The following is a 12755-nucleotide window of genomic DNA, read 5'->3' as shown; positions in this document are numbered from 1 at the left end:
CTGACAGCACTGCTGCAAGCAAGTAATACGACCCTGTGGAATGCGGTAGCTGATGTAGCCACACGGGGGCGGTGGAGAGACACATGAAGATGAGGTGGAACTAATAACGGCAAATGAACAACTGCCCGGCTAGCTCAGTCGGTAGAGCATGAGACTCTTAATCTCAGGGTCGTGGGTTCGAGCCCCACGTTGGGCGTTTCCTTTTCTGCTGTTTGACTGCACTTTTTTGCTTGTAGAACACATTTCACAAGTTAGTTCACTGTTATAACAGTACACTTCCCACAACAACAGCGTACTTGAATGCAGAGCGGGTGGGAGAGGTTGCAGAAGTATTTCCAGCAATACACACCTAAAATGTTTAAGTCTTGGTTTTTATATTTCTAGGTTCCACTTCAATTTTTTTTTGTAAAATAAAAGCAAACTATTGCAGCATTTTCACGGTGAATTTCTGAAGATTTACATACCCATTCACTTCTCTTTTCACAAACGGCTCTTTAAAAGCAGTACGTTTAATGAGTTCCTGAGACAAGGCAGTAGCCTGTAAGTGATCACACATTCATTTAACATTTTAGGTAGGTGGATGGGTGTGTTGCAACTGTCATTGTTTTTTTTTTATTTAATTTTTTAAATGTCTTTAATGAATATAGATTTGCTTCTAGAGAACATAATGTCTGAAACAAACCACCAACCTTTCAGTTCCCAGTAAAGGGACACCATGCCCAGACCGCTCAGCCGGAGTAATGTGACCTCATGGCCTTAATCCGCTGTGTGGAAATAGAGAGGCAGGGGGTGGAGGTGAGGGGGATACTCCATCCTGCAAAACGAAAGAAAAAATGCAGTTGCCTTTTTTTTATATGAACTGTATTAACCACACTCACTTGACAGACTGTTAGTGATCAGACTGTAAGTATTAATGTGCTCCAACACACAAGATTCATGACCTGAAATGGACAATTATGAGTAACAGTGAAACATGTCACATTTTATTAAACCAGATAGGGGGGTTTAGACAATGACAAAAAGATCTGAAGAGTGTGTAGACCCATTCAATCAATAACCAATTCATTGAAATTTTCCTTCCAAAATGAAAGTGAAGGGAAGTGAAACTGTCATGGTACTGTCATATTAAAATACAGAACACATGAAAGTCTTCTGGATTGTTCTGTCAGGAGATCACGTGGAAGGCCATCCATGACTCAGACAGAGAGTGAAAACAGAAAGTGAAAGATATGCAGTCCAATTCACAAACACAGAAAGGAAGAAAAATCAGTTGGCAGGCGTCCAGATTTGTACTGACCAGATGGCTGCGATGGAAGGGGGGGACTTCGCCTGTAAACAGGGGACGCTTAAACTGGATGGTGATGTACTTGTTCCAGGGAAAGAACGGGCACACAGAGAAAAGAAAAACAGTAGATCTGCTGCGAAGATATGCTGTTGCCTGCTTCTTCGAATTACCCCATTTACAGTAAGAAATATCTCCCCCAAAAGTCCCCCCCTTCCACTGCTTCCATATTTAAGGAAGACGCTGAGTGGTTCACAAAGCCTGTTCTATGAAATGACACAATAGAACAATGCAGGGTGTGCCTCAAGAAATTCCCCTTCTTTTCCCTGTTGGGGGTGGGGGTGGGGGGGTAGGAGGCTGTATTGTACACCTTTGTCACGTTTCACTGGGGCATGATGTCAGCAGACAAGTGCGTAAAGGCTGAGTAAGGCATGCTGTCTGTGTTTTATAAAATTGTAGAAAATGAAACTTGACTGGTGAACTTAGAGCCACACACAGCTACATTCTGCTGAGTAGAGTCTAATTACATGAACCACCCCACGCAGTTGACCATTGGCCTGTCTATTTACTAAACATTAATTATGTATCTAAGAAAATAAAAGCTGCGTCCCTGGGTGGGCTCGAACCACCAACCTTTCGGTTAACAGCCGAACGCGCTAACCGATTGCGCCACAGAGACTGGCACATGCAGCGTTTTGTGAGATGAGATTTTGATCACATGACCCAGGGTCTCTCCTCCAACAAAAAAAGGGGGGGGGGAATGAGGGATGGAGCAGTCAGTAAAGAGGAGACGCACCAAGGAAGGGTAACGAACAAGCCCGGCTAGCTCAGTCGGTAGAGCATGAGACTCTTAATCTCAGGGTCGTGGGTTCGAGCCCGACGTTGGGCGTTTCCTTTTCTTCAGAGAACATACAGCTCCAACAGTACCTCCCTAAACCTCCCACTGTTATCACTGCTCCATCCTGTAGCGCGTATTCCCGTTCTGCAGCAAGGCTGCAAGGCTGCGAGGCTGCAACGCTGCAGCCGGACACGCTCTTCCGCGCACGTTAACCTGACGTCACTGCACCGCAGCCCCAGCAGCACAACGCGACGCTCGAATCATCACGACGGTCCGCAAATTCTGATGCTAAATAGTAATCTTTGAGCGACGTATTCATGTCTTTTTGAGCTCTGATGCAAAGAATTACAAACTTGGACTGGGGGAAGGGTCCGACATTTACATTTATTCATTTGGCAGACGCTTTTTTTCCCAAAGCCACCTAAAAGTGAGGCAGAATACAACACAAGCAAAAAACTATATGGAGTCAACAACATTTGAGGCGCTGCATGACCAGGTTTCAGTGGTTAGCCAAACAAGGTACAATCTAGCTTGTATATATGTATATCTGGTATAACTTAGTGAAAACCCCTCTTTAAAGACGGTTTGGATTTGCTCATTAATTTCCGCACGTATTGCGTGCACTGTTTGCAATGGTTGCAGTTTGGACCTACCTTGATTATAGGAGACTGCCCAACCACGCACCCAGCAGCTCCGGCAGAAACACTGCCCAGGAGTTTTAGGGTTTCCTCTGACACATCTCCTCAAATCCATACAGATTTGAGAAATTTCACAGAAAACAAAATATGTCAAGATTACCACCCTATCAAACATCAACACTTTACATATATTGTGGACATTAAAGATCATCTACACGACCCATTTGCGCTTTCAAGAAGAGAAATTGTGCCCCAAAATAAGGGTGTGCTCGTGCAAAGCCAGGGACGTAGTATTTGCTGGTCTGCAAGAATTTAGCCGTCGCAATTTCCACTCATCATTTTCAGCCAGTCTGCATGTTAGCTAGCTAGCTAGACAGCTTGTTCCCTGTGTAAGAATTGAAGAGGGTGTCGGCACCTCTGTGTCTGTGGGATAATGGAGGAAACCCTGCATGGAGTCTCTCAAACCTTACACCTGGCTAGAAAAGAGGTGCAAGGTAGTTTGATGTAAGTTTTTGTTATTTAAGGTAATTTTTATGTTTTGCTACGGATTTACATCGACAGAAGTGGAGGGATGTCAAATAGTTACTAGGGGTGAGTCGATAATATTCAAGTTTTCACCCTGCTTGGGACGAAAACATCCTGAAACCGCTGCCCATTCCGTTCTCATCCAACATTTTTTATGGGGACAGCGAAGGAGTTTACCAGGCTTTTGTGTGTTCGAATAATGTTAGTCCTTTCAGTACGTGCAATGTTTGGTTTAAATGTAACAAGTGAAGCTATTTAACGGTGACGAAATATGTCCTAGTAAAAGGCTCCGTCCCTGGGTGGGCTCGAACCACCAACCTTTCGGTTAACAGCCGAACGCGCTAACCGATTGCGCCACAGAGACCTGTGTTTTTTTGAATCCTGTGACAAACATCTGCGGTCATATGGCCTAGGGCTTGCTCGCTGATAGGAGGAGGTGAAGTCAGGAAGCAGTGAGCAGGAAATCAAGCATTATTCATGAGCCCGGCTAGCTCAGTCGGTAGAGCATGAGACTCTTAATCTCAGGGTCGTGGGTTCGAGCCCCACGTTGGGCGTTCCTTTTCTTCAGGAAGCTGTTTTTCACACACTCCTTGTCACCACATCTTCCTCTCACATTTGCCCCCAGGCCCCACAGAGGCATCACAAACTAGTTCATCCGCTGGCTTCTTCAGGATGTGTGGTACTGGAGGTCCACCAGTGCACCTTAATGGCCCATATTATTCAAAGAGAGCTGCCAAGTGACACAAATCAGTTACCCATCTCAACCTTAGCATAATAATCATTACATTAGTGTACTCCACTGATTCTCAATGCTGCTCCTGGGGCCCCAATGCTCCGCACGTTTTCCATCTTTCCCTGCTCTGTTTACCTGACTGAACCTCATCAGTGGCACTTTTGATTAGCTGAGCTGATGAGAGCATGTTAATCACACTGATTTCAAAGAGGTGTGTTTGCAGCAAGGCTAGATAGAAGATATACAGGACAGGGGGGCTCCCGGAGTAGATTTGAGAATATGAGTCAGCTTTGATGACGCAGCTTCCCCGCCCCCCCCAGAGGGGGTTCCATGTAAAAAGGCTGCGTCCCTGGGTGGGCTTGAACCACCAACCTTTCGGTTAACAGCCGAACGCGCTAACCGATTGCGCCACAGAGACTGGCACATGCAGTCTTCTGTGAGATGAGGTTTTGATCACATGACCCAGGGTCTCTCCTCTGAGGGAGGGGTTGGGGGGTGGGGGGGTGGGGGGGTGGGTGACTCAAAAAGGGAAGCACAAATAGTGGAGTTGCAAGCCCGGCTAGCTCAGTCGGTAGAGCATGAGACTCTTAATCTCAGGGTCGTGGGTTGGAGCCCCACGTTGGGCGTAGCTTTTGCCCACTCGCATCATGATCACAAGATGGAGAGTAAGATGTCAGCAATGGTTGTAACCGTATGCTACACTGCCGCCACAACAGAACCATCGTCCCTGGGTGGGCTCGAACCACCAACCTTTCGGTTAACAGCCGAACGCGCTAACCGATTGCGCCACAGAGACTGACACATACAGGATTCTGTGAGATGAGGTTTTGATCACATGACCCAGGGTCTCTCCTCTGAGGGACGGGTTGGGGGGTGGGGCAGTGACTCAAAAAGAGAAGCACAAACGGTGGCATTACAAGCCCGGCTAGTTCAGTCGGTAGAGCATGAGACTCTTAATCTCAGGGTTGTGGGTTCGAGCCCCATGTTGGGCGTAGTTTGTCTGTCTGTTTCCCACTCACCTCTGATACCACTTCTCATGTTTCTCTTCACGCATTCTGTGTTGGAGCAGGAAATGAGTGACTTCATTGCTCTAATATGACCTTCAATGACTGAATTTATGTGTCGGTGTTGAAAGTTGAAATTCGCAAGCCCTTCTCCAGCACAGTCCATCATCGCGGGACTGTTAATAATTCGCTTCCGTTTACTGTACTGTAAACTTCATCAGTGTGTCCCCCTATTGCAGTGACATGTATTTGGTGAAGTCAGCAAGTAAAGAGAGATTGGTGCAAAGATCACAGCCATGAAACTTTGTCACGTTTTTCTGGAACCACCACAGAGTCACAGCAGAGCTCACGGGCTTACTAAGCTGTGTCGTGTACTTACAAATCAACTGTGTTAACTTTATAAACCTTAAAGGTTCTTGACCGTAGGATCAGTGGCTCGTGTTTCTCACTCTCAGCTCTGCACTCGTATTAAAATATAGCACGTCTGTTCTGCCAGTGAGCCACATCACACCCCACTTCTGTGCTCCAGTAACGCCATTCACAAAAAATAGGTTTCACTGACAGACTCGCCAGTTTGGTCAGCATCCTGGGTCCAATAGACAGTATGCATCTAGGGAGTCCAGCCAGCTGGTGGAAAATGATCTAAGAGGCAGGCTTATGACCTTTCTTGGCTGAGAGGTGTTAGGTTGCGGTTAACCTGTTGTGAGTTAACACAGAAACAGTGCTACTATTAAATTGTAAATGATGGCAAAAATGTTTGCCCGGCGAGGGCATCTTGCCATTTTAGCATATTTTGTGTTTTGTTTATTACATTGGTTAGCAAGCTACATTTCATTCACAACAAGTGAATCTGGAGGTTGTGGTTTTTCCCCCTCAGCAATTTAGTGTGAAGTTTTATCCATTATCAGCAGCTAAGGGGCGTAAAGTAGCTACACCAAGTCTGAATGTTTGATGTTTGCATTTAATTGTTGGTTCAGGCTCCATAGGCAGATATAATTCTGGTTTGATATATGTCAGTTTTTTGTATTTCCTAGAAAAAGGCTGCGTCCCTGGGTGGGCTCGAACCACCAACCTTTAGGTTAACAGCCGAACGCGCTAACCGATTGCGCCACAGAGACTAACACATACAGCCTTTTGTGAGATGAGGTTTTGATCACATGACCCAGGGTCTCTCCTCTGAGGGACGGGTTGGGGGGTGGGGCAGTGACTCAAAAAGGGAAGCACAAATAGTGGAGTTGCAAGCCCGGCTAGCTCAGTCGGTAGAGCATGAGACTCTCAGGGTCGTGGGTTGGAGCCCCACGTTGGGCGTAGCTTTTGCCCACTCGCATCATGATCACAAGACGGAGAGTAAGATGTCAGCAATGGTTGTAACCGTATGCTACACTGCCGCCACAACAGAACCATCGTCCCTGGGTGGGCTCGAACCACCAACCTTTCGGTTAACAGCCGAACGCGCTAACCGATTGCGCCACAGAGACTGACACATACAGCCTTCTGTGAGATGAGGTTTTGATCACACGACCCAAGGTCTCTCCTCTGAGGGACGGGTTGGGGGTTGGGGGTTGGGGCAGTGACTCAAAAAGAGAAGCACAAATGGTGGAGTTACAAGCCCGGCTTGCTCAGTCGGTAGAGCATGAGACTCTCAGGTTCCTTTTCTTCAGGAAGCTGTTTTTCACACACTCCTTGTCACCACATCTTCCTCTCACATTTGCCCCCAGGCCCCACAGAGGCATCACAAACTAGTTCATCCGCTGGCTTCTTCAGGATGTGTGGTACTGGAGGTCCACCAGTGCACCTTAATGGCCCATATTATTCAAAGAGAGCTGCCAAGTGACACAAATCAGTTACCCATCTCAACCTTAGCATAATAATCATTACATTAGTGTACTCCACTGATTCTCAATCCTGCTCCTGGGGCCCCCCTGTTCCGCACGTTTTCCATCTTTCCCTGCTCTGTCGACCTGACTGAACCTCATCAGTGGCACTTTTGATTAGCTGAGCTGATGAGAGCATGTTAATCACACTAATTACAAAGAGGTGTGTTTGCAGCAAGGCTAGATAGAAGATATACAGGACAGGGGGGCTCCCGGAGTAGATTTGAGAATACGAGTCAGCTTTGATGACGCAGCTTCCCTCCCCCCCAGAGGGGGTTCCATGTAAAAAGGCTGCGTCCCTGGGTGGGCTCGAACCACCAACCTTTCGGTTAACAGCCGAACGCGCTAACCGATTGCGCCACAGAGACTGGCACATGCAGCCTTCTGTGAGATGAGGTTTTGATCACATGACCCAGGGTCTCTCCTCTGAGGGACGGGTTGGGGGTTGGGGGTTGGGGCAGTGACTCAAAAAGAGAAGCACAAATGGTGGAGTTACAAGCCCGGCTTGCTCAGTCGGTAGAGCATGAGACTCTCAGGTTCGTGGGTTGGAGCCCCACGTTGGGCATAGCTTTTGCCGGCTCTCATCATGATCACAAGACGGAGAGTAAGATGTCAGCAATGGTTGTAACCGTATGCTACGCTGCCGCTACCAAAGAACCATCGTCCCTGGGTGGGCTCGAACCACCAACCTTTCGGTTAACAGCCGAACGCGCTAACCGATTGCGCCACAGAGACTGACACATACAGCCTTCTGTGAGATGAGGTTTTGATCACATGACCCAGGGTCTCTCCTCTGAGGGACGGGTTGGGGGTTGGGGGTTGGGGGTTGGGGGTTGGGGCAGTGACTCAAAAAGAGAAGCACAAATGGTGGAGTTACAAGCCCGGCTTGCTCAGTCGGTAGAGCATGAGACTCTCAGGGTCGTGGGTTCGAGCCCCACGTTGAGCGTAGCTTTTGCCGGCTCTCATCATGATCACAAGACGGAGAGTAAGATGTCAGCAATGGTTGTAACCGTATGCTACGCTGCCGCTACCAAAGAACCATCGTCCCTGGGTGGGCTCGAACCACCAACCTTTCGGCTAACAGCCGAACGCGCTAACCGATTGCGCCACAGAGACTGACACATGCAGCCCTCTGTGAGATGAGGTTTTGATCACATGACCCAGGGTCTCTCCTCTGAGGGACGGGTTGGGGGGGGTTGGGGGGGGTTGGGGGGGGTGGGGGGGTGGGGCAGTGACTCAAAAAGGGAAGCACAAATAGTGGAGTTGCAAGCCCGGCTAGCTCAGTCGGTAGAGCATGAGACTCTTAATCTCAGGGTCGTGGGTTCGAGCCTCACGTTGGGCGTAGCTTTTGCCGGCTCTCATCATGATGGACAACATGCAGTGAGAGTGAAACACGACCCCACGGTCCCTCATCTTTTAACATTTTTATTACATTACCTGAGAAATATGATTTTTGTCACTGTTTTCATTATTAATGTGATGAAATTGTTAGCAGATGGCTACCTACCACATAACTTGAAGTGTTGGGAAATGTTTGGATAAATTACCTGAGGATGTTTGTATAAGCTACCCTGTTACTTTATAGACTTTGTTACAGTGGTTATCAAGTCCTGGGGCAGAGCAGTTTGAAGAATCCAGTGGAGGTCTGATACAGGCCTGGCAATCAACCGAAATTGTCCTAGTTGAAGAAGTTTATCTTTAGCCACTAGATGGTGCCCATGGTGCATAATGTTACCATGTTGCTATGTTACCATGATGACATTCTGTGTGTGTGTGTGTGTTTGTGTGTGCATGTCTATATAAATAAATGTTAAATTTATTTATCTATGTTAAATACATATAGTATAATACCTACTGTATAATTACCATTATTAGTAATAGTTACACTAATGATAGTTGTATAATAGAACTATAATGTAGTACCATAATTTAGTGTATATGTTTCAGAATATTCCCTAGCTTTCTTCCTAGCGTGGTCGTCTAGCATAGTGGTTAAGGAGCTGGGCTTACAACCGCAAGGTTGCCTGTTCAGTTCCCCACAGGGGTACTGCTGCTATACCCTTGGGCAAGGTGCTTAACCCACAATTGCCTCAGTAGATATCCAGCTGTATCAATGGATGACTTTGTAGAAACCTCTAATTGATGTCAGTCACTCTGTGTAAAAGCGTCTGCTGAATGCCGATAACGTAATGTAATGCTCTTATTCTGGGTACACCGCAGCAGTGCAGAGAAACGTGAGATGGCTGTTTTGACTCCTCTAGACCCACCACACACAGGGTTCTAATCCCAGGCCAGCACCTTCTCCTGTAGACCACAACATTTAATGTTTTGCCAGGATTATTTTATCACTGAAATCTGAATCATTGTTCTTAACGGTAGGTGCACTTTCTTTGTCGAAGTTAAGTGTTCAGTCATTTCGTGTGGGTGTAAACGTCACATTAATGACGAGAGCCATTAGTGGACAGGCAGACCTGAAAAAGAAAAAAACCACATGCGGCCGAGAGAAAGCTGATGTGTGAATCTGAGTAACATATTGTACTTAAACATACCATGAAGGCTTATACCCTCTAGAAGAAGGTGCACTGTCACCCGGTCCCCGGCTAGGTTAGTTGGTAGAGCATGAGACTCTTAATTTCACGGTCGTGGGTTCAAGCCCCACGTTGGGTGTGTTGGCTCTTTGTGTTGGTGGTCTTCGCTAGCCTGCAGCGTGGTCACTTGTGGCACCAGTCAATCATTAAAATCTATTCTACCATGACTGTTAAGGTATTACCATGTCTAACAGTTAGCGGTGGTAACTGACCAGGAAACAATAGGTTGTAGAATGTTAGTGTCATTGTTTCACAATAAACTGTTCTGGAACAATGTATGGATGATGGACCAGCATGATGAGTGGAGGGGTGATTGGGGGGGGGGCAAGTGGGTCACAGTACCGCACATTGTATATATGGAGAAGAAGACAGAAATAACACAAGCACAGGAAGTTGTACAAACGGCATAGGAAACCGCATTTCTGCAGCAAGAATAGAGAAGCTCTTCCTCTGCTCTTTCCTTTCATCTAAATGTCTTTGCTCCTTTTTGAATTCTTTTGTTCTTTTTTTAATCAACTACATTCAGCAATATATTTATCATTTTTTACACAGATGGATTGATTTCTCTGCATCAAATATTTAAAAAGTCAGAGAAGTATGTGTGTGTGTGTGTGTGTGTGCATTATATATAGATAAAGTTACAGATATTAGAAATAGGTATATGATGATTGTGAGAAAACATAAACAAATGAAATTTGTATGAAGTCATCAGTGTTCAGTATTTAAAAAAAAAAATCACAATGCCTTTATTTTATATAGATAATGATAATATACAATATAAGATGACGATGGTGATGATGATGGCGATAATTTTGAAAATCTAATTATATGAGTCACAATCACTGTTCCGGTTTGAAGAGGGTTGCCTGCTAGAATTTACTGCCAGTCGCTCCAGTCCTGGAAAAAAAAGGTGTGTGAGAAAGAAGAAGAGAGAGACAATTTTGTACAGAGCTACTTGTTTTGAAACTTGTTAGTGGGTGACCGGTGTTGTGCATGATAGAGTCTAAGGGCAGCTATATCACTTTGCCCCAGTTGCATTTTTCAGTTGGATACATTTCAAAATGAATCCAAATGTGTGGGATTGGCATTCCTTTGTGCTATAATTAAGCTTGTTTTCTATACAGATAAATATAATGATTTTTGTTTGACAGTAAGTTTCTATCCAAAAGTACCATAAATTATTTCATATAACTAACATAATATCTGAGCCCACAATTTACCGAACAAGCATAAAATCATGTAATAATTTAAAAATATTTACAACACCCTTCCAATTTATTGTTGGATCAAAGGCAAGCTGACTACAGTTGTTACACTCATCTGAAAAAGAAGATTTTTTAAAGTGGCTAAAAATGGGCGTTTCATTAAGATAAGATAAGACAAGAATGTGAATTTCTTAAAATTTCCTCTCTGAAATAACCATGCGGTAACACCATGCATTTCACCAGACAGCCCTATAAGGCAGCAAACAAGATGCTCATTAACAAAAGCTGAAATCTCTTAATCTCATAAAACTCTGTTATACACCCTAAACACTGGTTGAAAATTGGAAAAAAAAATATCACTCCGTCTCCAAGTAGTGTAGAGGTAGCAATGCCAATGCCTTTCTGAATCCCAGACTCACATTTCTGGCCTTTATATGTTAACCATCAGTTCCATGTTCAGTTCAGCCCCCATTTTTTCCTTGCAGGACAAACGTCCTCATGTTTTTGTGACTCATAAATTACCACCCCATGTAGGAAATATGATATTTCAACACCGATGGGTTTTCCCATGGGTAAAACAGTGGATTATTGACGGGGGATGCAAACACAGTAAGAACAGTAACTGCCTTATTGGGGCATTGGCGGCATTTTCCATGGAATCTTTCGCATCTTTTGAACTTGGTAAGGTCAGTCTTTTAGAATTTAACTTTCACTTTTGTGTTTAAAAATTGTATTATTGATACACAAGGGAAAAAATGTGTTTGTCAAACTTTCGTGTGAAAATGCCTTATGCACACACAGTTAAAAGGTGCAAATACATAACGCATATCTCAGACGTTGTTACAGAAGAGAGTGAAAGGGCGAGTGTGTGTGTGTGTGTGTGTATGTATGTGTGTGTATTTGTTCTACTCACCAGGGTAGGATGACCTCTTGTCTGTGTTACTGTTGAGTCCAGCCTGTGCCCTGTGAAATGACACTGAAAAAAGACAGAGAGAGAGAGAGAGAAGAGACTCGTGATCACTTGTGAAAACACAGCAGGGTGTCCGAGCCTCCTACCTAAGGTGAAACGTGAGCATGACTCACCACTCTGACTCTGTGTTGGTCCGATCCACTCCCTCCCCCTCCGACCAGTCACTGCAGCACACAGAGAAGTCATTTACACACACCTCACCCACACAATTTACACACGCGCAAAGAGAGAGCACATCTCACCCACACAATTTACACACGCACTCACATACTAACAGTCGATTTACACACGTATGCAAAGAAGGAAACATCTCATGCACATAATTAATTTATACCCGCAAAGAGAGAGCACATCGTACTCACACACAATTTACACACACAAAAAGAGAGAACATATCTCATGCACTCAAAATTAATTTACACGCACGCAAAAAGAAAACATCTCATGCACTCACAATTAATTTACACACACGCAAAAAGAAAACATCTCACGCACTCACAATTAATTTACACACACGCAAAGAGAGAACACATCTCACGCACTCACAATTAATTTACACACACGCAAAGAGAGAACACATCTCACAGACTCACAATTTACACACACGTAAAGAGGACAAATCTCACGCACATGCAATTAATTTACACGTTCAAAGAGAGAGCACTTCCCACACACTCACAATTTATTTCCACACGCAAAAAGAAAACACATCTCAAGCACTCACAATTAATTTACACACACACAAAGAGAACACATCTCACGCACTCACAATTAATTTACACACACGCAAAGAGAGAACACATCTCACGCACTCACAATTAATTTACACACACGCAAAGAGAGAACACATCTCACAGACTCACAATTAATTTACATGCACTACTAAAAGGCATTGGTGATTGGTGTTTATTGCCAACTGCTTCTGTAAATGTGTGTTAGTGCAGACACAAAATATTTTAACAGTAACTGATTTCAGCATGTTTCCCCGCAATCACATCCTCAAACTAGTTCAATTTCATATAAATTTGACAAAAAATTGAAAATCATACATCCTTAAGAAAATAATTGAAAACTCTAAATCTAAATTTGTTTCGAGTG

General features: G+C 44.7%; 16 non-coding genes across 16 annotated transcripts; 7 read left to right on the top strand and 9 right to left on the bottom strand.

Moving 5' to 3' along the window:
* Positions 1 to 123: 123 nt before the first annotated feature.
* trnak-cuu lies at positions 124 to 196 on the top strand. The gene has a single exon. It is a non-coding gene; the product is annotated as a tRNA-Lys (tRNA).
* Positions 197 to 1887: 1691 nt separating this feature from the next.
* On the bottom strand, positions 1888 to 1961 carry trnan-guu. Its single transcript has one exon. It is a non-coding gene; the product is annotated as a tRNA-Asn (tRNA).
* A 137-nt stretch (positions 1962 to 2098) lies between these two features.
* Positions 2099 to 2171, top strand: trnak-cuu. The gene has a single exon. It is a non-coding gene; the product is annotated as a tRNA-Lys (tRNA).
* Positions 2172 to 3573: 1402 nt separating this feature from the next.
* Positions 3574 to 3647, bottom strand: trnan-guu. Its single transcript has one exon. It is a non-coding gene; the product is annotated as a tRNA-Asn (tRNA).
* Positions 3648 to 3764: 117 nt separating this feature from the next.
* On the top strand, positions 3765 to 3837 carry trnak-cuu. Its single transcript has one exon. It is a non-coding gene; the product is annotated as a tRNA-Lys (tRNA).
* A 523-nt stretch (positions 3838 to 4360) lies between these two features.
* On the bottom strand, positions 4361 to 4434 carry trnan-guu. The gene has a single exon. It is a non-coding gene; the product is annotated as a tRNA-Asn (tRNA).
* Positions 4435 to 4569: 135 nt separating this feature from the next.
* Positions 4570 to 4642, top strand: trnak-cuu. The gene has a single exon. It is a non-coding gene; the product is annotated as a tRNA-Lys (tRNA).
* A 96-nt stretch (positions 4643 to 4738) lies between these two features.
* trnan-guu lies at positions 4739 to 4812 on the bottom strand. Its single transcript has one exon. It is a non-coding gene; the product is annotated as a tRNA-Asn (tRNA).
* Positions 4813 to 4935: 123 nt separating this feature from the next.
* On the top strand, positions 4936 to 5008 carry trnak-cuu. Its single transcript has one exon. It is a non-coding gene; the product is annotated as a tRNA-Lys (tRNA).
* Positions 5009 to 6064: 1056 nt separating this feature from the next.
* trnan-guu lies at positions 6065 to 6138 on the bottom strand. The gene has a single exon. It is a non-coding gene; the product is annotated as a tRNA-Asn (tRNA).
* Positions 6139 to 6424: 286 nt separating this feature from the next.
* On the bottom strand, positions 6425 to 6498 carry trnan-guu. The gene has a single exon. It is a non-coding gene; the product is annotated as a tRNA-Asn (tRNA).
* A 690-nt stretch (positions 6499 to 7188) lies between these two features.
* On the bottom strand, positions 7189 to 7262 carry trnan-guu. The gene has a single exon. It is a non-coding gene; the product is annotated as a tRNA-Asn (tRNA).
* Positions 7263 to 7555: 293 nt separating this feature from the next.
* trnan-guu lies at positions 7556 to 7629 on the bottom strand. Its single transcript has one exon. It is a non-coding gene; the product is annotated as a tRNA-Asn (tRNA).
* A 307-nt stretch (positions 7630 to 7936) lies between these two features.
* Positions 7937 to 8010, bottom strand: trnan-guu. Its single transcript has one exon. It is a non-coding gene; the product is annotated as a tRNA-Asn (tRNA).
* Positions 8011 to 8163: 153 nt separating this feature from the next.
* trnak-cuu lies at positions 8164 to 8236 on the top strand. The gene has a single exon. It is a non-coding gene; the product is annotated as a tRNA-Lys (tRNA).
* A 1252-nt stretch (positions 8237 to 9488) lies between these two features.
* On the top strand, positions 9489 to 9561 carry trnak-cuu. Its single transcript has one exon. It is a non-coding gene; the product is annotated as a tRNA-Lys (tRNA).
* The last annotated feature ends 3194 nt before the right edge of the window (positions 9562 to 12755 follow it).

The sequence above is a fragment of the Megalops cyprinoides genome, chromosome 18 (genome assembly GCF_013368585.1).
Source record: "Megalops cyprinoides isolate fMegCyp1 chromosome 18, fMegCyp1.pri, whole genome shotgun sequence".
In the NCBI taxonomy this organism is placed as follows: domain Eukaryota; kingdom Metazoa; phylum Chordata; class Actinopteri; order Elopiformes; family Megalopidae; genus Megalops; species Megalops cyprinoides.
This window is presented reverse-complemented; position numbering and strand designations above follow the sequence as displayed.